At 48.7% G+C, this 26,431-nt stretch overlaps 1 protein-coding gene across 1 annotated transcript in view; it reads right to left on the bottom strand.

Annotated features, from left to right (window-relative positions):
* The window catches only part of MAPRE3 (microtubule associated protein RP/EB family member 3), a 44,283-nt gene extending 32,954 nt beyond the window's left edge, over window positions 1-11,329 (bottom strand). The window contains exon 1 of the mRNA XM_045844461.1: window positions 11,166-11,329. The gene's annotated coding sequence lies outside the window, so the exon portion shown is untranslated. The remainder of the gene's footprint in view (window positions 1-11,165) is intronic.
* Between the last annotated feature and the right edge of the window lie 15,102 nt (window positions 11,330-26,431).

The raw sequence follows: 26,431 nt of genomic DNA on the forward strand, positions 1-26,431 counted from the left end.
CTCTGCGATCCCCTCCACCTTCTCCTCTCCTTCACCAAGCTCCCAGTCATCCAGCCACACCCTGCAGGCACAGCCTTACTCCTGAGATGTTAATTAGTAGTTTAAAAAATGTTACTGGTAATACATGCCCACGTAAAAAATATCCAAACATTACACAAAGGTAAATAATTAAAAGTAAGAACAGCCTCTCCCAAGTTTTTAAATTAGAATCTTTCTCTGTCAATAACCTCCTGACTGAGCATTCTTCTCACTGCAGCCTGTAATTACTCTGCCCCCTCACTCCGCTGACAGCCAGCGCCTGTCTCGGGTGTGCAGTGCTCCCCTCCACCTCTGACCCCGGGGCCAGCCGCTTTCCTGCCGAGTTCAATTCTGCCTCCTCAGGAACCTGGCCCCAAACGTGCCGAGCCACCCCCCGCAGCATCCTGACGCTCCGTCACTCACTGCTGCTTCTTCGGGCGAAAGGACTTCAGAGACTCAGCCCATTATGAACTCACGAGTCCAGCCCAGCCCTCACCCCGAGCAACAAGACTCTTATTCATCTTGCGTTCGCCCAGGCTCATTTCTCACAGTGGTTCATTCAGGCCCTCAAGCCCTCACCCCCTGCCTCAGCAAGCGGGGAAAAGGTCTTTTCTTAGCAGGAACTCCAGTCACCCCCCCTGGACTTCGCCCTGCAAGTCGGGGGTAGAAAGAGCTGCACCCACTCCTACCAGTCTCAGGGGAAGGGACCCGCCCCGCCCCTCCCCTGCAAAGTTACCTCCTCCCTGGTGTCCTCAAGGTCATTCCTCTGTGCTCCCTTCCTCTCTTGCACCTGGATCCCTTTCCTCAACAGTTTTTCCTTATTATCAGAAATCATTCCAAGTCAACACCAAACTCCTATTCCAACTGTAAGTTGGTTGGATCACGATGGAGAACAATGTATAGTAAGCCTATTTAGAACAACAACAACAACACGGAAGCAACCTAAGTGTTCATCGATGGGGGAAAGGATAAACATGTGCCCTGGCTGGTGTGGCTCAGCGGATCCAGCACCGACTGGCCTTCGAACCAACAGGTCGCTGGTTCGATTCCCGACTGAAGTGGTTCTCTCCCTCTTTCTCCCTCCCTTCCCGTCACTCTAAAAAGAAATAAATAATAACAAAGTTGCATTGTAAAAGTGACTCAACACTCCCACCTGCCTTATAAATAATTCTGTTCCTGGTGATCTTATAAGAGAAAATGTCACACACACACACACACACACACACACACACACACACATTATTCTTCCATAAAAAGAAGGAAATCTTGATGTGTATGACAACACGACAGACCTTGAGGGCTTTCTGCCAAGTGAAATAAGTCAGACAGAGAAACACAAATGCCATATGGTCTCACTTATATGTGAAACTAACTCATAGCTACCGAGAAAAGAACGGTGGTTGCCAGAGGTGGGGTGGGGGGAGGCGGCGGGGGGGGGGGTGGTGGTCGCAGGGTACAGACTGCCGGTTATAAAATAGCTAAGTCCCGGGGATGTGACGTGCAGCATGGTGACCACAGTTAGCAATACTGTGTCATACGTTTGAAAGTGGCCAAGAGCATACCTCTTAAAAGTTCTCATCACAAGAAAAAGAAATCGGTAACTGCGTGTGGTGATGTCCGTCAACTAGATTTACGGTGGTGATCACCTCACAGAATGCACGCACACGGAAGCGCCATGTTGTACACCTGGAACCCACAAATGCTACAGTCTCTTCCATCTCGATGAAAAAACAACAGCGACACTGAGTGTGCCCTCTGCCTCTGTAATTCCACGCTGTGGGATGTGTCCAAGAAAAGCGACTCGGGCAACAACGTGCAGAGTGGAGATATTTACACTTGCAAATTGTTGGAGATACCCCCACTGCCCAGCACCAGACCGGCGGCTAAGCCTGCTCTGATATCAGCACCATGGGACACCACAGAAGGAATGGGGATTTGGGGTGACAACCATGAATTATGTTGATACAGAGCAATCGGCAGACAAAGCACATTTTATGCACAAAATATTGATATATATAAACAAAATACATGCTTCTTACAATCTTGTATGTTTTCTGATAACAAATAGAATTATTTAGAACAATAAAAAATTTGATCCTGACTGCTGTGGTTCCGTTGGTGGGGCATCATTCTGCAAAGCGAAAGGTTGCCCGTTCGATTCCAGGTCAGGGCACAAGTCTGGGTTGTGGGTTTGGTCTCTAGGTCGGGGAGCGCACAGAGGCAACCCAGTGATGTTTCTCTCCCTCCCTCTCTCCCTCCCTTCCCCACTCTCTACAGAAATAAATAGATATGCAGATAAGTAAATAAATAAGAAATTTGATCCCACTGCTCCGGTTACTGTTTTTCCTCCCTTCCCTGCTGCGGCTGTCTGGTGACCATCCATTGCCTCTGCCTTCTCTCTACCCAGTGTCCCCCTGAACGCTGTGCAGCCCGGCTCCTCCCGCAGTGTGCGCACTGGGCTGGCGGCGGAGCAGTCCCCGTGATTTCCTCCTGGACAAACCCTTCAGGCTAGTCAAACTGGCAGCACTGAAGCCCTCAGCAGCTTCTCTTCCCTCGAGACTAAGGTCCCCACATCTCTTCACTTTTTTCCTAATTCTGGACAGTTCTCCGAGTTTACTATTTGGACCTCTGGTCCTTGCGTTCTGTACCCAAGACCTCCGGATAGAGCCCCTTTCAGGGAAGCCCCATCTCTGCTGTGCTGCTGCCCCCCACACCTGCAGCCCCATCCCAGCCTCGCCCTCGGCTTCCGGTTCCGTGTGATCCAGCCACAGACGTCTCCAGCGGCCCCTCTGGTTCTCCATGTCTAAAACTAAACTCATCTCCAACTGTCTCTTCAACTTCCTAACTTCTGGTGAATGTCACCAGTGTTGTCCCAAGCTCAAAACCAGCTCATACCCTCAGTTTGGTAAGGGCGACCTCCTGACCGCCCCCCGCCCCACGCACTCCCGCTCTTCCTCGGGGAGGCTGTGCCCTGCGCCCTGGCTGTGGAAAGCCCTCCCTGGCGTCCTGCCTGCTCACTTTCACGGCAAGCTCAGGTTCTGCTTCCTTGGTGACGTCTGTTCTGATTACCCCAGTTCACAATGATTATTTTCCTCCCAGAATCCTTTTTGAATTACACTGTGTAGTACCAACAATACACAACACACTGTTCTTTCCATTTCTTTGGCCTGAACTCTCTTACGCATTCACCAGTGCTCTGGCGGGCGGGATCCCGCATCACCCTGCACCGTCAGCTCCAGGGTATCTCCCGCTCTGCAGCCTTCCTGGTGCTCACGGGCTCAGGACCACTCTTCCTCCTGGGTCACCACGGCACGCCCGCCCATCGCTGCTGGAGTTCCCATCCCCTTGTGGGGAGTGACTCATATCACTTGTGTGTAGCTCACGCACCAGAGTGTCAGCTGAGTGTCCTAAGGGCAAAGACTGTGTCTCCCGCAGTAAGCGCCACAGATGCATTCATGACGTCTGGTGTCATACACACGAATCAGCCCACCCATCCATCTTATCTTCCACACCAGACTGCCATCTCCTTGTAGACAGGGGCTGAGTTTCATTTCTCTTGCACCCCATGGTGATTAGGAAGACAAGACAGGAAGGACGTGGCGGGTACTTACTCAGGGTGTACTTAGAAGAGGCCTTGCGAGGGCAACATGCAGACTTACACGAATGACCTGTAAACCTGGAAACTATACTTGCTGGGGAATACAAGTCTTATCAAGCCTCAGAACATTGCACCTTGCTATTCTGGGGCCAGCATAACACCTCTCCATTCTTAGCAGTGGTCCTGTCACTTAAAGGTGTTAATAGGATGCCAACCCTGGGAGCTTTCTGCTGCGAGCAGTACCCATCTAAAATCAGAACAAATCAAGAGACTGAATCAGAGGCCCTGATAAGTGGCTGGAATCTGCAGGGAAGGGGGTGGGCGGGGGGGGGGGCAGCAGCTCTCTGCCAAGTGTCTGGTGCTGCAGAAAAGTCTGGCTACACAGCGCACACTATACCGCCGGAGATAAGCCCTCAGCGAAACACTCCTCCGATGGGAAAGGGTATTTAATTTCACCCAGTGGTCCAAGGCCTGCCCCTCTCACACCCGACACACGTTAGTCCAGCTACATAGGATCCTGCTGACTCAGAGCAGCTAAGATGTCACATGTAAATTACAAGGTGACTAGGACAACACCCACAGGAGGAGAGGAATGCTCCTCCGACAGTCACTCTCTCGGAGCAGCGGAGCGTCTCCAGCAGCCCTGCCTCAAGACTTACTCACTAATAATCCCAGGCGGCAGGGAGGGCCTCCACCCCGCTCGGCACCAGTGCTGGGCAGTCAGAACCACCGGCAAGAAGGGGCAGATCCTGCCTGGCGAACACCTATCACAGTCCAGGCTGAGCTGTGGGACGGGCCACATGGCCCTCAGCTCCGCGGCCCAGATCCCCAGCCCTCAGAGCTGGGCACACTCCACCACCAGCAGGAGGCGGGGACCGGGACCAGGCTGGGCCACCGAGGCAACATACAGCGTGTGCGTGTGCGTGGATGGAAGGGATGAGGTGAGAGGGCAGCCCTCCCTCCCGTCACACTCAGCAGCACTGGGGCCCTGAGGCAGCAAAGAAGGAGGTGCCCCGCTGGCCGCTGCAGAGGGCTTCTGCCCATCAGGCGGCCGCCGGCGGGCACTCGACCTTCTCTGTCCCTGGGAGAAAGGGGGTCTCTGAGCCGATGGCTGGTCAGGACACACCCAAGGGCAAAGGGAGGGAGGTGGCTGGAGCAGGCCTGGGCACAGCCTTTCCAAATAGTTCCCACAGGTCCACAGCCACCAGACTCGGAAGTCTCAGCTCAGGCCCCCGAGACAACGGGACCCGGGGATGCGGGGAATCTGAAGAAATGGGGGAGGAAAGCCCACTCAAAACAGCCCTGTGGTATTTAGGGTTTTACTAAAACCTGGTCAATTCTGATAAATGAAAACAGTAAAAGTTAAGAGACGAAGTAAACTACTTTAAGTCACCTTCTGTTCATAAATCTTTTAAAATCTCATCTGAGTCAAGACAGATGACTTTGGATAGATGGACTTGAGTTTTTAGGCTGTGTTTAAGTCACAGGCCCACACAATAGTACGTCCGGCACACTCTCTCTCCAACAGGGAGTGAAATAGTTATCTAAGGAACCACCTTTGAGCCCTAGCTGAGTGGATTGAGCGCTGGCCCGTAAACTGAAGAGTTGTCGGTTCGATTCCCAGATAGGGCACATGTCCGGGTTGTGGGCCAGGTCCCCAGTTGGGGGCATGTGCGAGGCAACTGATGGATGTATCTCTCACACATCAATGTTTCTATCCCTCTCTTCCTCCCTCTCTTCCCCTCTCTCTACAAATAAATAAATAAAATGGTATCATTCTTGACGTACTATTTTACATCCTACTTTTTCATTGATGATATCAAAAGTTTCTGATATCAATAAATATCCTTCTAGAGGCTTTGTAATGCTTGTGCAATATTTCATCTAGGTGAACCTAACCAATCCCCAATTGTTGACCCTTTTGGTTGTTTCAAGTGTTTGATATTAGTAACGTTGCATTAGTAAAAATCCTTCTACAAGTATTTCTACATACACCTCTGGTTTTCTAAATAGTCCTGGAGTGACAAGTTCTGTTCTAAGGATATGTGTCTTTTCCAAGTTTGTGGTATATATTGTCAGAATTACTGAGCAGATTCGAAGCCACGATTCTTGGTTATTTTAAAATATCACACAGTGGTATGTATTTCCTAGATATAGAAATCAGTTGCAAGAAAAAAATAATCTTAAAAGCAGTCAACACACTTCAGATAGGCCAAGTCTTTATTTACTTCAGGAAAATGAAATGTCTTGAAACACTGATATTACGCTAAAAAAGCCTAGCAAAGTTGGTAGGGCAAGACGCTTGTCAGAACAGTATCCAGGGCTTAGAACAGTATAGGCCAGTCAACTCTACAGAGAGAAAAAGCCGTCTTGGCCAAAGGGTGCCTCACCAACCTCCGCCAACTGTCTCGCAAATGTGTACTCTCAGCCAAAGGGAAGATGGGCTGAAGGAATGTAGGTTACTCAGCAGAACCCCTCCTAATTCCCGGGTAAGCGAGCACGCGTCCAAATGATAGGTGTGTCATCTTTCTATAATAAACAGGACATCTAGCTAGGAGACACAAATAACCAATACGTGAGATGATTAAAAGCCCAATAATATTTAACAGAGTTGTCATAGTTTATCAGTAATTCTTAAGAGAAGCACTTAATACATCTGTGTGAAAGGTGTGCTCTACCGGCCAAGTTGTATCTAAAACGCAGCCGCCGTAACGGTGTGCCAGCACGTCAGCCGGGGTTCCTGGGAACTTCAGCCCTCTTGATGTTAAGAGGCATGGGTTTTTCATCCAGATCGTACGCTCATATGGTCTGAGGCTATTTGTACAAAAACGTACTTCCTGAAAAACAGCCACTGCCAATTCCATTGGTCTCCATTAAATTGCAAAAGCATACATGATTCTTGTAAAAATTCACATATAAAAGCAGACATAGCCCTGGTGTGGTTCAGTGGATTGAGTGCCAGCCTGCAAACCAGAGTCGCCGGTTCAAATCCCGGTCAGGGAACATGCCTGGGTTGCAGCCCAAGTCCCCAGTGGGGGACACTCGAGAGGCAACCACACACTGATGTTTCTCTCCCCGTCCTTCTCCATCCCTTCCCCTCTCTCTAAAAATAAATAAATAAATAAAATCTTTTTTTTTAAAAAGCAGACATAAAGTAAAAGTTCCCCTTTGAGTCTCTTTTTCCCTCTACCACAACCAAATCCCATTTCCCAGAGGTAAACACTATTGAGTTTCCTTTTTTCTGTTTTCTTCCAGTCTTTGGATGCTATTCCTGGATATTTTCTTCCCTCATGAAATTTACAGGAATTGAAACTCATTTGTGTTCTCCCATCTGAATGGCCCTGGCTCATTAATTACTTGGTAGTCTGCCTTGAGCCCATCTGGAATCGCTGCCATCCAAAATGACCTCCCTTTCCCTCTGCTCACTGGCGAGTAGGTTTCCCTCGGAAGATGGATGGCTCCTGCCCCTGGCCCTCCAGGTCCCCTGGTTGCAGGAGCCGATCTGAGCAAAGTCACAGATTAAAGCTGCACCTCTAACAGCAGAGGAAGTAAATGCGGGCCATGTGAGCTTTACTCACAAGCAAGAGCTCAGGGGCTTTTCCATTTCAAGTTAAGATCACTCCCCGGACTGGCCTCCCCACTGGGAGGACCACCCGCCCCCACCACGCACACAAACACGAGTGTGTGCCCTTCCAGTCCACGGCTCCAGCTCTGCCAGTCTTTCAGACAACCAGGTCAGCTGAATACATGGAGACAAAGGGGCATTTCATATACTCTTATTTTGGCAGTTAGAATAACACTGCGAGTGCCAGATCTTCACGGGACAAGTCTCTCTGTGCATGTCAAACACACCGAGAGGGCTGCTGGGAGCGGGGGCTGCTGAATAGAGAGGGTCCAAGATGGATTTAAGTCACAATAAATTTCGAAAGCGTTCTTTATTATTTTATGCTTTAGTAATACAAAATAGTGATTGCTACTTCTTATTAAGCAGGTACTCTATAAGCTTTCTTTCATTTCAACCTCACAGCCACCGTGTAGAACAGTTATTTCCGGGCTGGCAGGTGAGGAAATCAGTACTCAGCGGACCCACAACTCGCCCGAGGCCACACAGCCAGGAAGTGAAGCACTGGAGTGGATCAGGAGTTCCCGTGGCTCCCAGGAGCTGAAGAAGCTTACATGCTGGGAGCTGGAAGAGGATCCAGCTTCCTCTCCTCTCGGCCTTGCCTTTTGGAATGCAGCAGCCTCACCGATAGGAAGTTAAGAAGACTTCAAACACCCACCTCCACATTTGCTTTATGTTAGATGATGCAAGTTCGAAACAGAACAACCTTCCTGAATTCGAAAAGCGTAAGGCCAAATTATTATTTTTAAGGTGGCAGGAATAAATATTTAATTAGACAACGCGCCACTGAATTTTGCCTGGCTTTGCAACATCTCAGACAATAAAACAAGTCCTTGTCTACAGGGCTAATTACAGATGACTAAATGATTTTTAATAAAACCTTCTGGAATATTAAACATGAGGGATGAAGCAACATGGTATTGCAGAACAGCTCTAGTCTGGCAATCTAGGTTCTAACCCTGACTCAGCCACTAATAACCAGCAATGTTTATGTGCACAGTCTACATAGTTTACAGTGTTTTCACGTACTTGCTCCATTAGTTGGGTGACCTTGGGCAAGTCACTTAACTTTTGGAGTCTCGCGTCAAAATCTGGATATGAGGACACTGAACCACACCACTGGAAGTCCCCTCCACTTTTAACATCTTGAGGGAGTGGCACACGTGTCTTTGGATCTCTACAAATGTGTCTGTAAGCAGATCAGGGCAGGCGCGTTCTGGTTTATACAAATTCTATTTTCTGTTCAGCTTGTGAAAGATGGTGCTTGGCTAAATCGAAGTATCACTCACGAGACATTGCTCCCAGCTTCCCAGGTAGTTCGCTCGACTTCAGGAAGGTACCATTAAGGCCCTGGGCTGGATGGGAAGGTTCCCCACATGGGAACTTTCCACTGTTCAGTAGCCAACTGCCACGCCTAACGCCAGCCAATCATCGTAGATACGTGGCTTGGTGGAAGGACTTGCAGAAATCTGTCCTCACAGTGCATGCATCTCAGGATGCTAAGTAAGTAATGGCATCATCACGCACCAAGGAATGTTATAAATATCATTCTTTTTCAGTCCTAAGACACACCAAGCCCTCTTTCAAGTCCTGCCACTCACCGGCTGTTTTCACGTTCCAGAAATCAGGATGCACCTTAGAACAACAACACATACTTTGATCTGATAGTGTTCAGTTATTTTACCTAAAAGGTGTTGGTAAATTACTGGTGTGTCTTAGAGTCAAGGAAATATAGTCCTAAAAAACCACAACATAGATTACACAGATTTACTTCTAACTTGGTTCAAATAATGTCTCTCTCCCCGATCTTAACAATCAATGTTCAGTAACAACTGTATAGGTAATGTGTAAGAAACAGGTATTAGTCCTGTTTCCCAACAGCTGCAGTTTAAAAGGCATTCCATCATTATCTCATAAAATACTGGTATGGATTTCAAAGGCAAATTAGCTCATATAAAAACCCATGTGATGCTCTGAAAATTTACTATCCCACAGCAAATTGGAAAGGGAGCATTTTACTCACACCCTCTTGATCTATCTGGCCTTGACACATTTTCTTGCTTCTTAATTCACAACCCTCCACCCCAGTAATATTGCTGATTCCCAAAATACCCTTGACCCAGGAGGAGCAGCTCTCCAGCACAGCTGTCTGCTCCTGCCCTGCCCGGGTATTTCCGTGAGCTATGTGACACAGAGAGGACCACACCGAAGGAATGTAACTCTCAGGCCCCACAGTTCCCATCGCCCCACGGGCAGGTGCATCCCGCCAAACCCCAGACTGGCATTCGAAACAGAAGAAACTGCGCCGCTGCATGGGGGCTGTAGTTTTCCTGAACTCCATCTCTATGTTTAAAACTAGGGCGACAGCCGTCTTTGCTACTGTAAACTAATCTGATGGGCATGGGGGTGGGGAGTGGCTCTGAGGAGGCTGCCAATAGGCCATGAGTGAGCAAACTCAAGGAGCAAAATCGTTATTTCTCACCGTTCGCAATCCCAGAAACTCCACGTGAGAGGTTCCTTCAGCATGGATTTTAGGAGTAAACCACCTACTTCTTTTGCAGCCTGGAGTGAAAAACCACAAAGCCTCATGCAGAGTGTAACTGCTTCATATTTACACATATTTTTCTAACAGTACACTGAAATCTGGAAGTCAGGGGGAAAAAATCAAAGGAACTTGGCAATGAGGTGCACACACAGTAGTCAGGAGCCCTCGAGTTGAGGCACGTTTATTGAGACAGCTTCCGGCTGTGGACAACAACTCTGACTTCAGCTCCGTTTCTGCTGGAAAAATAGTTTGGGATCTGCCTCTAACCCAAGATCAGGGAATGTAAGACAGGCAGGTGGATGGGGAGCAAACATCACCCAGGGAATCACCCAAATATGCTAGAACCCCTATCAGGTGTCAACCCCCACAGAGACTCACAGCTGCAGGAGGCCAGGGGTACAGGCCTCCTGACTAGCTCAGTTCCTCTCCAATCCGCACATGTTATGTTAAAACTCACTATTACCCACTGGGTTACCCCATGGAATTCACAGGCATCAAAGATCAAGTCCTGCCACAACCCCTCAACGTACAAACTGTAAGCACTTGCTACGGATAACACCAGGCCTGTCTCCAAATCTCATAGTATACCAGGGTGATTCTACAGGGGGGGAAAAGGGCATTTCAAAGAGTACTGCAAGATGCTTATTCACGACAACACACCGCAAGCGCAAGAACTTCAGCTCCCACACGCAACCTCCCCCCCTCCCCTTCTCCACGGTACGCGCCAAGGCAATACTCAGCCCACTAGCAGGCCACCGTGACTAGCCGGTGTTCACTCAACAGAACACGGCGGGGCTGAACCCTTCTCAGCAAAATTATTCCGAAAGCCCCACAAGCTCTCAGCAGCCAGTGAAAACGGTCCGGACCTGCTTCCCACCCCAGCCAGGGCAGGAGCGCGTGAGTAAGAAACCTGAGGCCCCGCGGTTTGGGCAGGCCGTGTCCCCCTCCCCCAAGTCTCCCCTCGCTCTCTCCCTTGTCACTCTTTTTCTGGCATAGCACTGGGGAAAACCAGAGAGGCCGGAGATGTCAGGCCCGCGAGGAGTAGGGAGAAGGAGCAAGGGCGGACGGGAGGCAGTTGGGGGGACAAACCAGGCCGGGGCCGAGGTGCGGTAGCGCCGCATCTCGTGCAGAAGGACCCCCCGAGGTGGGTCTGGAGGGAAAGGAGGGGAGGGGGAGTGGCTCGCGAAGGCCTGACGGCGGTGGCCGCAAGAAGCCGGGGAGAGCGGGATGCAGGGACCGAGGCGGGCGAGAGGGAGACGAGGTTGGGGGGCGGGGGCGCGGGTAGAGAGGCGAGGGGGCAGCCCGGTTCCCCTCCCCCAGCCCGGGCCCGGGCCTCCCGCTGACTCAGCCCCACGGCGTCGGTCGCCTGGACGCGGACTCACAGTGCGCGAGGCGGCTCCGGCGGAGGCGGCGGGGTAGGGGACAGGCGGCGGGGACGCTGCGGCTGAGGCTGCGGCTCCGGCCGGCGGCTCCGGGGCGGAGGGTCCTAGCAGAGGCCGCCGCGGTCTCCGGCTTCAACGCACAGAGACTGCGGGGGACGAGAGCACTGCGCAGGCGCGATGCGGCCACCGCTGTCAGTCCGAGCGGGGCGGGGCCTGGGCACCCGCCGTCTCCAAGGCAACCAGGCGGCCTGGGAAGGACAGCCCCTACCTCCACCTTGTCGTAGCAACAGCGGCAAGAGATGGGGGGCGCCAAGAACAGTCCTTCTAGATTGCCATAGCAACAAGAAGAAGAACCAGCTTCATAAATTTACCGCGGTACCGAGGGAACGCTCTTACCTTGTCACCATAGCAACCGGGAACAGCCCCTTCCTTTTTCCTTAGCAACAGGGTAACAATTCCTTCACCCAGCCCAACTAATCGCAGAAGAAACAACCCTTTACACCTGATTCCATAGTAGCCAGATGACGATTCCTATCTGTCTCACAGCTACTGCAAACGAAAAAGTGGAGAATATTTCCTCTCTTTCAACACGAGAGCTAAGGCTAGGTATTATCTCCACTTTTGGTTTCTGGCTTTGAATCACAGCCTGTTACGCTAATCCCCAAATTCGATTTTCCTCTGCTTGTATTAAATATTCCTTATTTCCTACCAGGAAGTCCACACTTTTACTCCTAAATTGAGCTAAGAAACAACCTTCTTGTTTCTCTCCCAATGCATTTGTAAACAGTTCTTGTTTTTTCATCTCGTCCACTTGCTGGTTCAGATTCTACCTCCTCGCAACCAGCTCCCTGCTTAATCTGTTCATTGGTGTTCCTGAATCCCATGTCCAGGTCTGCTTGTATGGCTCTCCTAGATCCCTTGCCTGCCTGTCCATGCCCACCGTTACTGTCCTTCAGCGTCCTGCCCAGGGTGCCACTTTGTTCACCCCCTTTCCAGTTCTTTGTGCAGATGACTCCTGGCTCTCCCTCCTTCAGCCCCGACTTCCATGGATATAAAGAGGTCACCTGTGTACTCACATTCTACAGCATTGTCTCTGGGTTATGTGTCTGTCCCCAGTCAGACTATGTGCCCCTTGTGGGCAGGAACTCTGTGGTCAGCATCTGGGGTACAGAATGGAACATACTGTGGAATTCCAATAAGGGTTTATGTAATTGAATCAAGTGAAGACAAAGATTTTTCTTCAAAGATTCTTCAAACACTTTCTTGGACCCCGGACAAATGGGTGAAGGGGGTCAAAAGGTAAAAAGAAAAAGAAAGATTTTCATTCTTCCTCACTTTCTCTGACCTAACTGCCCTGGAGTCTCAATGAACAGTTTCCTTATAATTACATATACTTAATCTGTAAGCACTACTGCTACTACTATAACTCTCTTGCTTCCTTAGCTCTCCGTCTGAATGCCCAAACTCTAGTCATCTGTTGATGGAGACTCTGGCATTCTTGATTTCCCGAGTCCTCACCTCTAGCTAGTCTCCCTTCTGCAATATCCCAAATGTTTCCACTGAAGTAAATTTCCTCACTGGGCACTGACCTCCTCCACGATCCCTGCCACCTTCTATAATCAGTAGCCTCTTCACACCTTACCATTCTAATTGCTTTCCAACCCAGCTTGGATGGAGCCCTTTGGGTGATCATTGCTGGATTCTGCTGGGCTTGTTGAAAGGCTGGAGATGCTGCATTCTCTTGGGATGACTCAGAACTAGGAATTTATAGGCCAGCTTTCTTCCCCATGCCTCCCTGTCTAGCTCTCAGAGGTTCCACCCCAGGAATATTAGTGTCAGTGGGCTCTGACTGAGCTTACTTTCTCAGGGGAGAAGGAGAAGACAGCTAATTACAAATAGAGTTAAAAAAAAAGAGAGGGACACAGTCTACACTGACTCACACCCCTGTCCTCCATCCAAGACAACTCTCATAAAGGGGAGGACAAATCTGTTCCTAGCAGAGGACAATTCCCAGGACAAATCAAGGAGTTAGGAGAGTGAAAACCCAGGCTACACTTTTTCTTCGCCGCAGAGCTGGAGAACTGAAGGTGTTCCTAAATGTACCTACAGGGTGTCTGGGCGACACAGAGACATGGGAAAATTTCAGACTCAGTTTCTTTACTTGTCCATTCTGAAGTGCCAGCTCGGCCCCATGGTTGAAGGTACAGACTTGAGCGGTGCAGACTACGCTGAGGAATCCCAAGGACAGACTGTGCTCCCGGAAGCTCCATCCAGTCACCACACGTGGGATGGAGGACCATTCCTGCACGCATTTGGCCTAGGTTCTCCACACGTTAACATTTTGCCATGTGCCAGTTAGCTCTTGCTACAAAACAGTTCACTGCAACTTAGTGGTTTAAAACAACCACCATTTTATTATCTCCGTTTCTGTGGGATGGGAATTCAGGAAGAGTTCAGCTGGTTGGTTCTGGCAACCCTTTTTATGACAGCCTCAGACGGCACTTCTGCCCTATCCTATTGGTGGAGAAAACCATAAAAGACTAATCTCAAAGGGAGGGAACACAGACCCCGCCTCTCAACAGGAGGAATATCCATGCCGCCTAAGAACATGTGGATGAGAGACACTGTTGCAGTCATCTTTGGAAAATAGGATCTGCCACGCTCTACCCTCTGATGACACCAATTCACACCCACTCATCCCCTGATGCAAAATACACTCACCACCCCCCCTCGAGACACCCCTAGTCTCGTTCCATAATAGCATCGACGTGAAGTCCAGGATCTCATCATCTAACTCATGTGCCAGTGTGGGTAGGGCTCCTCAGGTCCAGCTCCTTGAGTACCATCCTGAAGGCATGTGAAGTAAAAAGACGTCATTTGCCCCATGCACACCTGGCATATTTTCTGGTGGCACAGACAGGATAATTGCTGCAGACATCATAATTTCAAAGAAGGCAAAAGCAGTGTGCACACGCAGCAGTTCTCAAACTCAGCCAGGCACGTGCCGCCAGGTCCTGGTTTAGAGCTTGGACTCACAGCCATTTATTTATTTATTTATTTATTTCAGTGTGGACATGGATCCCCTCCCCAACCAAGTTGGTTATAATCCTTTCCTACAATTACTTGTTTTGATGCTCAGTTTGTCACAGGTTTGGCCAGTGAAAGAAACTTCAAGCTCCTGGGGCCTTTGCATTTGTCCCATCATTCTTTGAACATTTCCTTGCTTCCTGGCACAGATGTCTCAGGCGCACCCTGTCCCCTCCCGGCCCCAGGCCTAGAACTGGCCACTCCCCAGGGAGCCATGGGTCCTCCTGACTTCTCGGCATTCTTCTTCTTTTTTTTTTTTCCGTTTTTCCTTGCTCCCTAAATCTTCCCTCAAACAATGATGGTTCCCAGGGTCCCCATCTCAGTTTATTCGCGATTCCCTCCATTTGCACTCCATCTGCAGTCCCATCTACCGCCTCGACTCTGGATCTGTGTGTCCGTTGCCATCAGTCCTTCCAGCTGTCAGACCTGCACACGTGATTGCCCTCTAGACATGCCCGACCCCGTGTCCCTCAGGAAGCTCAAACTCAGCGGGTGTAAACTCACTCAGCCTTCCCCCCAAAGCCTACTTTTCCTATCTTCCTTATTACTTGTAATGGCATCACTATCCAAGAAAAAGAGGGAGATCCTAACCACTTGAGGGAGATCCTAACCATCTTCTCGCCAACTGCCTGTAACAGAACAGTCTTCTAGTACTTCTGTTCCACCTTTAAATGGCTTTCAGATCTTTTCTGCTTCTTTATCTCCATCACCTTTACCATCTTTTGTCTGGATTATGGCAGAGACTCCCACCTGCTCTATCTGCCTCCTGTCTCTCCTATGTTTGGCCCATCCTCAACATGTTTGCCAGAAGGCCCTTTCCAATAGGTAAGTCTTATTGCACCACTCCCCTGCTTCAATTTCACGGCTGCCCTTCTCAAACTGGCCGAAGTGACTTCTGAGCATGGCCGGGGATGGGGTGGGGTGGGTGAGGGGGTCCCTGTGAGGAAACAGAGTGGAGAAGGAATGGAATAGTTACCTCTCCCTCAAGTTTCATTTTCTGAAGAATGCAAGAATCACATGATTTGAAAGGCAAGACTTTTAGCCCTGGCTGGCATAGCTCAGTGGATTGAGCGCGGGCCTTGAACCAAAGCATCGCAGGTTTGATTCCCAGTCAGGGCACATGCCTGGCTGGGTTGCAGGCCATGGCCCCCAGCAACCGCACATTGATGTTTCTCTCTCTCTTTCTCCCTCCCTTCACTCTCTAAAAATAAATAAATAAAATCTTTAAAAATAAAAAAATTGAAAAATAAATAAATAAAAGACCCTTCCATTAAAAAAAAAGGCGAAACTTTTAAAGAGAGTCTGAACTCAGACACCTCCGTGCCTGTACTGCTTACTGCTTTGGGGATTACTTGAGCGGAAAGCTTGAGGAACACTGGCTTTAAAAGGTAAGACTCCTTCACACGGTGGGCAAGCTCTGTTACAATCCGGCCGCTGCTAACCATTTCCAGGTCGCCTTCCATTCCCTTTAGGCCCCAACCTCATTATCCCTCCACCTGTGTGCCAGCCACACAGGGCAAGCCCTCGCAGTGGCCGAGCAAGCAGTTCTGTCTGTTCCGTGGCTGAGCCTGCCTGACCGGGTTCACCCTGCTAGAAGTCTCTCCTTTCCCGTCATCGGGAAAACTCCTACTCATTCTCCAAAACCAGCCTTAGAGTCATCTCCTCGGTGACACCGTCACGGACCTCCTCCGGAGAGTTAACACGCTACACTCTCTTCGGCACCAGACGCTTTCTACAATCATGGTTCCCACCGCATGGTGTTATCATGTTGTTCACATCTCTCCCCGCCAGGGGTCCTCACCCTCAAAGACTATCTGATTCAGCACCCCACGTGGGACTGAAGACAGCCAAGCAAGTTAAAAACGATCTGACCTGTCTGTACTTTTCCCTGGGTGACTGGGGAGGCCAGGTGGTGGAGGGAGTAGAAGAAAGTGGGTTAACTCTGGCCAGTGAGGGTTTAGATTTTAGATCAGAACCCGCAGGGCGGTCCTGCCTGGGTGTGAGCTGGAGGCAGGGCAGAGCTGTGATGCTGGTAACTGTTAACGACGGTGTTCATTATTCATTCGAAAGTAGCTGAAAGTGGGACAGGACACTCAAAGAGGACTGATTCCTACACACAGGAAACCCTTGACTTGGTTTTAAAGTTTACAAGGACTTGTGTAAGCAATATGTAATTTTACTGAGGAATGCATTTTCATCACACGACTTGCCAAAAATGAGCCCTTATCTAGAGAGTGAATCTAACCCTCCACCCTGCTGGAGCCACGCTAGCATTGGGTCCAACATTTCCTGGTTATGTGACCTTGGGCCTTGGCGTTTCTCCTCTGCTGTGATGGTTAAATGCGATAATATAAGAAAAACGCCCAGCAGTGTCTCGTACACAGCAAATACCCAATAAATGGTAACTCTCAGTAATAACCGAAACTTTCATTAGGGTCAAGAGGTCACTTGAGTTTCCTTCTCAGGTGTACTCTGCTTCACTATACAGGAAGAAATATGCAAATTTGGAATTTGCAAAGGGCTTAAGACAAACCTCCTGTGAACATTAACGACCCACTGTATTCAGAATGAACAGCACCTCTTGCCAGTGACTTAGATCTCGAGAAGCTACCCTGCTTTTTGTGGAAGACGCCCACCATGATGGTGAGGTGGGTGGTGAGGACCTGGATTAACTCTGATGAGTTCAAGGTGGCCTCAGGGTCCCCGGACACTTCTCTTTCACCCCTCTCAGGCTTTGCATCAGCACCAGCTGCCCCGGCTGCTCAGTGGGCACAAATAGTGCCTCTCTTCCTAGTGATCACCAACTCGAATGTCAAGGCCAACTCATGCAAAGGCAGCATCAGACAGAGGTTAGGAGCATGGGTTAGGGTGCTGCATGGACTTGAGATGAAATACTAACTCTGTTACTCACTTGGCCTGTGGCGTGCTATTTAATTCAGTTTCTTCATCTGTAAAGTGAGGATAATAATAGTACAGACCTCAGAGAGTTAATATAAGGATTAAGTGGGGTCATGTTCATCAGGCGCTTTGGACAACACTTGGCATGTTGTGGGCATTCAGTAAATATTATTGGCTAGTACTCTTATTTTAAAAGTGAAGTGTTACATTCTGTGTATACATCTTCCCAGAGCAGGTGAAGTTCATTGCTTTCATGGCAATTTGAATTGTCTCTCTCCCACGTTGTTTCTTATTTATAAAGGGGAAATAGCATTCGTTCAGCCCCCACTACAGCCAGGCATGAAATGCACACCATTTCCTATAACCCCCCTGGTCATTTCCTGAGGCTGGCAGCATCTCCATGTTCACAGTTAGAAGCAGCGGCCCTGAGAGGTTAATTCACTTGCCTAAGATCACACAGCTAGTGAACACCAGAAGAAGGGTTTGAACCTAAAGCCAAACATCTTTCCTTACTCCATGCTATCTGCGCCTTCTGTACTGTAATTACTTGTCAAAGTGTCTTTTTCCCAAACCAGTCTAAACGCAGGGGCTGCACTGGCTCCATCTTTGTACTACCTAACACATGCCCTCCAGGTGTTCTGCCAGCACGCATTAGATGGGAGGTGGAAAAGATGTAAGTAAACCTAAACTACTGATCTAGTGTCCAGATCAATTAAGATGCTGAGTTAAATTTACATTGAGGTAATTAACAAATCATTTTTATTTTTTTAAATGGAGAGCGAGAGGGAGAGAGAGAGAAGGGGGAGAGAAAGAGAGAAATGTCAATTTGTTATTCCTATTACTTATGCATTCATGTGGTTGATTCTTGTGTGTGCTTCGACTGGGAATCAAACCTGCAATCTTGGTGTGTTGGGATGCTCTAACCAACTGAGCTGCCCTGCCAGGGCACAGATAACATTTTTAGTGTAAGTGTGACACAGACACTATTTGAGACACATCTACACTAAAAACACTAAACATTATTTATTATATAAAATTCATATTTAATAGAGCATCCTTTATTTTTTTAAGATTTTATTTTTTAAGTTTGTTTTTAGAAGGGAAGGGAGAGAGAAGGAGAGGGAGAGAAACGTCAATGAGTAATGTTTCTCTCGTGTCCCTGAACTGGGGAACCTGGCCCACAACCCAGGCATGCTTGGGACCTGGAACCAAACCAGCGACCCCCTGCCTCACAAGCCGGCACTCAATCCACTTAGCCACACCGGCCAGGGAGCATTCTGTATTTCTATTTGCTAAATGTGACAACCCTGAGATAGGCCTCGCAAGGGACAACTTCTCCAGGGGTTCTCTTGGTACAAGAAAGGCTGCTATGGCCTCCCATCCACACTCAAGACTGACCAGATCCTGAGCTGCTCTGGGGAGCTGGGATTGAGAACATGGTAACCTAACATACCTGCTTTTCTTGGGCTTTAACCTGTTCACGGGAAAGTTTTAGGGTCAAAGAAGTAGCCACTGATGAGCTTAAAGCGCCATCTGGAGGCCTTTATGGGTAGTACAGTGGTCAGGGGCCATCTCAGCCACCCAAGACTTCGGGGAGCAAAGCCAAACAAGGAAGAGAGAGGGTAGAAGGGGAGGCCGGTCTGGAGACAGGCAGGGGAGTGTACACCTTCCTGGAATTTTCAGTTTACAGCCGCTGCTCTGGCGGCCCCGGGAACTGAAGGCACGGGCTCTCCGAAAGAGGGCGTTGCTCAGGGCTTCCCTTTCCCAAGACCCTCTGCGTCTCCAGCTGTTCCCCAGGCCTCGCAGTTGCCTGCACCGTTTTACATTCCCACCAGCAGTGCACGAGGGTCCCAATTTTCCACGTCCTTGCTAGCTCGCGTTCTTATCTGTCTTTTTGATGATTACCATCCTAGTGGTCGTGAAGTGAAATCTCATTGTGGTTTTGATTTGCATCTTCCTAATGATGAATGATGAATGATGTTGAACTTCGTTCACAGGCTTATTGGCCGTTTGTAAATCTTCTTTGGAGAAATGCCTATTCAGATCTTTTGCCCATTTTAAATTGAGTTGTTTATCTTTTTTATTATTGAGTCATAAGAGTTGCTTATATATTCCAGATACAAATCCCTTATCAGGTCTAAGATTTGCAAATACTTTCTCCCATTTCGTGGGTTGTTGTATCGCTTTCTTGATAGTGTCTTTTGAAGCATAAAATGTTTTAAGTTCCGATGAAGCCAGAGCAATCTAGTTTTTCTTTTGTTGTTCCTGTTTTCCCATCATATCTATGAATTCATTGCCAAACCCGAGGTCATAAAGATTTACCCCTGTGTTTTTTTCTAAGAGCTTCAAAGCTTTAGATCTCACATGTAAGTCTTTCATCTGTTTTGACTTAATTTTTTAAATTTTATTTATTTATTTTAATTGTTGTTCAAGTACAGTTTTCTGTTTTGAATTAATTTTTACATGTGTGTGAGGTCAAGTTCCAGTTTTATTCTTTCGCATGTAGATGTCTAGTTGTTTAAACACTGTTTGTTGAAAACTGTTTTTACCGATTAAATCACCTTGGCATGTTGGTCAAAAATGAGTTGACCATGGACACATTTTTAAAGAATGACTTTCAGTCCTCTTTGGGGGCTCCGTCCTCGTGCCAGTACTAAACCACACAGTACTGTTTTGATTACCGTTGCTTTTTGAAGCCAGGACGTATGATCCCTCCAACGTGACTGCCGTCTCTCTGTCCAGTCCAAAGGGCAGCAGTTTGTCCTTTGTCCTCCCCTCTCTTGCGGACCCAAGAATCATTGTTGATTTTTCAGCCTGTCCAGTTCTTTGCTTGTTGTTAGGACGGAGTAGAGACTTCCAAACTCCTTACATGCAGTACGGGAAAGTGCCATAAGCACTTTATGGTATATCTATTACACTCAACGCAAAGCATTTGAATCGAGAAAAAAGATACATCTCTAGTATTTTACTGGACAAACACTGGTTCTTTACAGATGCATGTTTTGTTACTCTTTCAAATAGACTTTTTGAATTTTGCTTATAACCATAACATCATCCACTCTGCTTCCCCGGCTGTGTCTGGAGGTTTTCTTCTTTCCTCTTCCTGGGTTTTAAAAAGCCCCCTCCTTTACTAGCCGTGAGCCAATTCCTGGAAGGGGTCTTCGTTTACACCCACGGGTATAAGAAAGCCTATCCTTTCAACTGTTAAGCAACAGAGATGTGACAGTCATCAAGTTGCCACTTGGTGAGGCTTTCTTCCTACCTGCGTGCACACTGTCAGTAAATGGAAAAACTTAACTTTAAATTCTGCACCTGTGGTCTTTTGGGCAACATTGTAACATAGTTGCGGCAGAAAGTGGCACCACATGGAGCCCGATGCCGGTGGCAGAGGGTGGCCAGATGAGGCCCGAGTGCACATGTGGCGAGACCTGCCCACGTCCCACTCTCCAGGCATCTTCCATGCCTCCCTTCTGCCCCTCGGGTGCTGTGGTTCGGCGCCACCCTTGGGTGGTTTTAGTTCAAAAAGCTTTGCCGCATAAGGTAGGCACTGGCATTTTGATTGGACAATTTTTATTGTGTGTGTGTTCGGGAGAGGCTGCCCTCTGTATTGTAGGATGTTTTAGCAACATCCCTGGCCTCTGCCCACCACATTCTGTCACACCCGTCGACCTAGTTTTGACAACCAAAAGTTGTGTCCAGACATTGCCAAGCATCTCACGGGAGACGAAACCCGCCCTGGCTGAGAGCCGTTGGGCTGGACTGACTAAGTGGGTTGTCTCAGCCCCAGGGGTCAGAAGGCAGCCCCTACCCCTGCTGAGACGCGGTTCAGACATTATGAACCCTAATCTATTACAGTTGTTTAAAAATTGGAAACAGTATAGCAGAGATGTCCAAAATTACCACCTCAGCCCGATCGTTCCTGTGACCGAGATGCCAGATGGAGGCGTGTGTGGTCGCACTGAAAAAGTGAGAATTACAAAAGGAAAGCAAAATCCTTTCACAGCTTCCCATACAGACCGATACCCAGGAGAAAAGACAGAACCATTTTTGTGGACATCAAGTAAAAACTGTAAGGTGCTCCCAAAGCATAAGCCCAAACCCTCACGACTTAGACAAGATACCGGCCTGGACTGTGCCCCCAGACCACACTGGGGAAAATTCAACCGTGAAGGCCTGGCCGTTGGGAAATTGAGGGCTTCCTAGGCCTCAGCAACCCCCACGTGGGGCCCCTGGTGCTAAGACACCCCGGGGGGTCCCTGCAGATTTCTCCTCCTGCGGACACCAGGAGTTCTGTTGGAGCACTCTGGGACAGGGATAGGGCCTCCAGACCCTGCCACCGAACTCTCCTTTCCCTGAGGGCCCGAAATGCCGCAGTCCTCCCTCACGGACATTGTTCCCCAGCGCCTGCGGCTCCCACCGCAGTGGAGGGATGGAAGGCTGACCCCGGGAGAGGACTAGTTTACCAAGACCTGCTCCAGCACTTGACATGTGGCGTCTTTGGAATGGACCAAAGGGAACATCTGGCCGCAAGGTGAGCCTGGACTGCAGACCTTCAGAGGCTAGTTCCCGACCAGGAATCTAATACAGCAAGAGGCACTGAATAGGTGTCGACATTTAAATATGCATGACCGTAAGCGACTGGTTTTCATTGTGAGGCTATCTTTGATTTATGGAAGAATCTGTTCCCCCCCAAAGGGGCTCAGAGAGCTGTAATTCACAGAACATGTTGTTCCTCTGTAGAAACAAAAATAGTGTTCAGTAAGCCCAGGGTCTCCAAAATGATTGTTTACTGTTAATAGTAAATATGTGGAGAATTTGCATTTTGAGGAAAATAGTCAACACATTTGTGTGATTCAAGCCGGAAAGCCGATATGACAGCTTGAGTGTATTTGGGTAAAGCTAAAAACAGTTAATTAAGAGACTGGTGTTACAGAGTGGAAATAAAAAGTGTGTGTGTAAAAAGGCCTAATTTTGACCCACGTGTAAAGGGCATTTTAGATAAAACCTTAAGAGCCTATGCTTATGTGAGTATCTCTTAACCTTGTGGCAGTCTAAGATACTAATATCTTCTTGCTCTCTCATTCAAAAATGAAAGATTTTACAGCTGACACTGAATTTGAAAAAGCTTCTAACTGGGGGGGGGGAGTCATTTAGCACACATCCGCAAAATTTAGTACAACTCATAGTATGAGATACATAGTATTTAGTTGGTCAAGGAAATTGCATATCATAATAAGAGAACCGTGTAGCTCACAAAAGGGAATAATGCAAATTTAAAAAGCTATCCCAGACTTTACCCAGGCAATCAAGGTCAACTTCAATGGTGACAAATCAGGTTGATGTAGGAGTTTGCAGCATAAATGTAACGTAGTGAAAAGAATGCTTCTGTGGCCCTCCTCCTGAAAACCCATTGACACCAACCAGCTTAATTTTGTTTGTTTGTTTTGAGAGATACCGCAATCAAATTCCAAGAGAGGAACATTCTACAAAATACCTAACACTACTCAAAACCATCACGGTCATCAAAAATGAGGGAAGCCTGAGAACCGCCAAAGCCAAGGCACACCGCCCCCCCCCCGCCCCTAGGAGACCGCCGACCAGGCGAGGTGCTCTGGACGGGGCTCTGGGACAGAAGGAGGACGTTCGGTAACAGCTGAAGCATCGGAACGCAGTGTGAGCTTTAGTTCAGGAGAGCGGATCAGCACTGACTGTCTCCTTGGCTGCAACGGAGGCACCGCACTGACGTCAGACGTCAATCACGGGGGCGCTGCGGACCTGCAGACGGAGTGTGGGAACTCTCAGCGTTACCATTCCAATGTTTCTGCAAAGTCAAAATCGGCTCTAAAAAAGTCTAGTTTTTTAAAACAAGAAAACTATACAGGGGCAGAATTAAGGTAAAATTTAAGGAAACCTTAACATGCAAAGGATTTAATGTGTTCAAACATTTTAAAGGAGGCAGAATCCATTTGGCTAGAACTCGTATGTGAATCTTGCACTAAGAACCATGCGGATGTGCATGGCCCAGACGGTGGCACAGTGGGGACTCTGGGACCTAACTTCGGAGGGTTGAGCCACGTGAGTGGGGTCAGCCAGCAGCTCTTCCCTGCACCCTGTGGGAGCCGACTCGCCTCGAGGACAAGACTCAGAGCCAAAGCCCACGAGGACTAAGACCTGGCAGAAAGTACAGAATCGAGAAAATAGAGATTTTAAAGCACCAACACCATAGTGTTAACATGTTTGTAGTGAGAGAGAATCTGGCCCTGGTTGGGTGGCTCAGCTCATTGGAGCATTGTCCTCTACACCAGAAGGTTGTGGGTTCGATCCCTGGTCAGGGCACATACAAGACTCAACCAATGAATGTATCAATAAGTGGAACAAAAATTGATGTTTCTCTCTCTCTCTCTCTCTCTCTCTCTCTGCCCTCTTTCCTCTCTCCCTAAAAATCAGTTTTAAAAATTAAAAAAGAGAAAGGATCTGCACATATTTGGCATTTTATATATTTGTTAAAGAAGATTTTGGCTTATTAGAGTGAGTGCCTCGTGACTAATTTTACATGTGTAACTTAAGACTTACGACTTTAAGTTGAAATCTTACTGAGTTTATGCTTAGCAGTGAAACATCCAAACCAACCCTTAAGCTCACTATTTTTATAAGCTTAATTTATTAGATTGGTAAAAATTATTTAGCATTCAGGAAAGATACTAAAAAAGGAAAACGAATTTTAAATCTTGTTTAAAATGTAAAGTGTTTAAGTTTATAAGGGGGATCAAAGTCCCCTTAAAGAGAAATGACAAGCCTCGGTAGGCTTACAGCTTTCAATGGGACAGTGAGGTCTGTGAGCTCAGCTGAAATCTCAGGAACGTGCCCCCAGGCCTGCACCGCTCCGCAGCACCCGCAGCCCCGAGACCTCACGAAGCCTCGGGGAGCTGTGCGCAGACTCAGGGCCGGTCCCAGGACACCCGTGTCCCCACCCACTCCAGGAGCACCCACTTTCCCCACTCCCACCGCACATGGCCCCTCATCGCTCAGCGATGGGAAATTGTAACTCCTGGGCAGGCGTGTTAACAGTCTAATGAATACATAGGTGCACATAAGGTGACCGTGACATTTGTTATCCAAAGCAGGACATATTTGAAAGTGGGAGGTGGCACTATTAATAATTGTCCTAGGACAATAGACTTAAACCAGAACTGTCCTGGGCAAACCAGGGAGGCTTCCTGCAGGTCTAAATGTGTGGTTTGCAAGTACACAAGGGGAAGAAAGCGAAGAATCCAACTTCCATCCTAAGACCATGTCAAACGTCAACAGAATGTTAGATCTTTTAATGTTTTACTGGAGAAGTACTAAGAGCTCTTCAAATGTGTTATTAGCAACACTGTTGAACAGCCTTTTATTAACCTAGGACTATATAGGTCTGTCTACCCTCCCTGTGGCATGATGTTTTTTCTTCCTTCCTGGGGTGTCTCAAGACCATCCCTCCTTCCCCAGCTACAATTTCTAAAGATTTCATTTATTCATTTTTAGAGAGAGGGGAAGAGATGGAGAGAAATATCAATGTGTGGTTGCTTCTCTCGTGCCCCGTCCTGGGGACCTGGCCCGCAACCCAGGCATGTGCCCTGATTGGGAATTGAACTGGTGACCCTTTGGTTCGTAGCCTGCACTCAATCCACTGAGCCACAACAGCCAGGGCTACAAGGCACTTCTTAGTGTCAGGTTGGACCTGTGTGTAAAAACCAACCTGTAATTCTGAGTAAAGAAATGCAGGGTGATGTTTGCCTAGCAGCTGGCTGGTTCTGGGTTCCCAAAATGCAGATTCTCAGGCTTGATCAAGCCATATTTTACTGTCTGTGATCTTTTCTATTACTACATACACACACACACAAAGGCATTAAGTGTGTTCCTGGGTACCTTTTATTTTTTTTATCTATAAGTCACCTGCGACTGCAACATGGCCTGCCAAATGTGTGCTCGCCGCATTTTTCATCTGAACACAATGGATTTTTGGCAGTTAATCAAATTCTAGCGTGCCTCCATGTTACAGGGAAACAGTAACACAGATGCTCTGGCTCAGGACCGTCTTGGGGCCTCGGCACCCTGCACGCCGGGTCCGGGCGCCTCCATCTGGCTCGGGAACCCCACCGGGGCCTGTGCACACAGCTCATTTCCTTACAAGCCAGTGCTTCGCCCTAACAGCGGGGCTCCGGGTGTTCCTTTGGCCTCAGCCTGCCTTTGCTTGCAGGAGGCTCGCTGCTTTGCTGAGAGCTGGGAAGGTTCCCCTGCCCCAACCATCTCCCTGCACGGCCTAAACCCCCTCACTAGGGTTTGTCTTCTGGGGCTAAGGAATAAGTACAAGTATGTCTACAGCACTGGAAGCAACAATTCCACTCACTCCTCAGTGTGAAATCATTAGAGCTGCGCGTTCCTCCCAACTTCTGGCTGAGACCTGGAGAAAGGGCAGAGGAGTCTCGTTGCTAGTCGGCTGGGGTTTGCAGGTGTTCAGGCCAGTCCAAAAGTGAGGCTCTGGGGAGCTGGAAATAGCCTGAAGGTCCCACACACTGGCCTCAGGACCATCTTTTGTCATGTGATTTTTGCAAGGCCATAGTCCCAATGCCTAGAGGGCCCGCTGTGGGAAGACGGTTTCCAAAGTGGTAGCTGTGAGAATAGGTGGCGTGCTTCCCCCTAACTGTCCCTGTTTCAGGTACCTCAGCAGCGTTGTCCCGGGAAATGTGGTGCCACAAACCTTGGCATTGTTCCCACCAGGAGACAGAACTAACTGTGAGCTTCTGGGCCCCCAAGGCTCCCATCACTCAACTTTTTTTTTTTTTCCAAGCCTGCAGACCCTGCTCAGGCCCCCTGGAAGCTGCCACCTGCCGGCACGGGCGTGGAACACCGAAGCCGAGTCTTCTTAGCAGCTTCGGCGTCCCCCCAGCTACTGTAGGAGGGGTCTCCGCCGAACCCCCTCTTCTTAGAAGAAACACAACCGAGACTGAGTGAGAAGTAGCTACAGTTTAATACAAACCTGCACCAGAACACGATGTGTCGGGCTGTTTTGTTTTGTTTTTGCCTCAAATGGGGGGCCAAAGCACAGGACCGTGTGTTGTCTTGGGGTTCACACAATCTTAGCACCATGACTTTTACAGAGGAGTGAGGAAGTCACTTGGGTGCTGGGGGGCTGGAGGCTCCGTCCCGACCCCAGGCTGTGCCTGCCGCCTGGGCAGCTGGAGGGGGTTGGGTGTTTGCGTGGTTCTGTGGTTTCTGGGTCAGTATGGGAAAAGCCCTCG

The sequence above is a fragment of the Phyllostomus hastatus genome, unplaced genomic scaffold (assembly GCF_019186645.2).
Source record: "Phyllostomus hastatus isolate PE091 unplaced genomic scaffold, TTU_PhHast_1.1 phas_contig_402, whole genome shotgun sequence".
Classification (NCBI taxonomy): Eukaryota; Metazoa; Chordata; class Mammalia; order Chiroptera; family Phyllostomidae; genus Phyllostomus; species Phyllostomus hastatus.